At 42.5% G+C, this 1514-nt stretch overlaps 1 non-coding gene across 1 annotated transcript; it reads right to left on the reverse strand.

Annotated features, from left to right (window-relative positions):
• Positions 1-349: 349 nt before the first annotated feature.
• On the reverse strand, positions 350-431 carry TRNAS-GCU (transfer RNA serine (anticodon GCU)). Its single transcript has one exon. It is a non-coding gene; the product is annotated as a tRNA-Ser (tRNA).
• Between the last annotated feature and the right edge of the window lie 1083 nt (positions 432-1514).

Raw genomic sequence — 1514 nt, forward strand, 5'->3', positions numbered from 1 at the left:
CCTCAATTAATTATTCAGTTGCTCCTTCAGAAGAGCTGGAAACTCTATGGAGAACACAAATATTTCTTGCCCTTAAGAAGGTTACCATCTGGAGGGAAAAGTAAATACTATCCAAATGTCTCAACTGGCTAATTTAACTTGCAAGTATGATCAATGTTGCTGAGGAAGAATTGTCCCTGAGATTTGAGAGAATCTTGTACTCAGAACTGAAAATTAGCAGAGGCCAGTTAAGATACATTTAGTAATTTACTCGGTTTCTTGGCAAATTAATCTACCAAAGATAAACGCTAACTAGGCAGCATTCAGACCCATCCTTTTAGAGGGTTAAATAAAACAAAACCTCAGGAAACGACGAGGATGGGATTCGAACCCACGCGTGCAGAGCACAATGGATTAGCAGTCCATCGCCTTAACCACTCGGCCACCTCGTCACATGTTAAGCGTGGCAAAGTCATTTTCTTCCTCCGCACAGTTAGTTTTGTAATAATACTATTTTTAATCACTCTCTTTCTGGCTTAATCCTGATTCGGTCCTTACAACCACACCCAGAATCGGGTATTTTTAGGTACATTTCGCAGCAACCACAAAAGTGATAAATGACACCTAGAGTGGTTCAGTTACTTGGCACATATCAAACGAACAGATAAAAACAGTACGCCTAGGTATTAAACACGTAGATCCTTGCTGAACACCGGAATGAATGGACATAGGATTTGAACCCTGGTTTGCTGACCTGGCTCCAGCTAGCTGCTCTGTGTTCTCCCTTTGGAGGCACCGGATTATTCCTTCTCCTGATGAGAACATCTCCAGGGATTCCTGTTTTCTGGGAGGTGCCAGAAATTAGCAAATAAACTACAGCGAACAACAAACCCGCTCTGTGATTCCCTTATACATTTTTGCTTCTGAAATATGGCGGACAGCAAAGAGACGCTTTCATTTCTCTCTTGTTCTTTCTCTGGGGTTTGGAATTATTGCATTGCTGCGATATGCAGCAATGGGTCAAAACGGGGTTGGAAAAAAAGTAGAAAGACTCCCCGGTGAGCATTTTCGTTCTAGAGTAGTTTGGAATGTTACTGCGTAAGATGATTTAGCCTGGCTGCCACCAACACTTACAGGGTCGGGTGGGGCAATCCTTCCTAGAGCAGGAGCCAGCTAGCTTGGGTCGGGGTTCTGTCCCACTCACCGTGTGATCTGGGTGGGCCACTTCACCAACTCCATCCCATAATTTTTATCTATCCAGGAAGAAGCTGACTTTGGCAATTTCAAATAAACCGAGCACCAAGGAACCCATCTACTCACTAGAGCTTCTCGGCTTTTCTATATTTGGTGGAAAATATTGGAGAGATTATTTCTTGCCCAAATGCTGGGGTGTTTTTGTTTTTGTTTTGTTTTGTTTTGTATTGTTTTTCCTTCCTTTGAAATCTTTACTTCTGTTTAGGCAGAAGGGACTGTCTTCTCTCCCCATCATGTTCCTTTACCAAATTTCATATATCCATCCTCACCATACAACTACC

This window comes from Pongo pygmaeus, chromosome 5 (genome assembly GCF_028885625.2).
Source record: "Pongo pygmaeus isolate AG05252 chromosome 5, NHGRI_mPonPyg2-v2.0_pri, whole genome shotgun sequence".
Taxonomy (NCBI): Eukaryota; Metazoa; Chordata; class Mammalia; order Primates; family Hominidae; genus Pongo; species Pongo pygmaeus.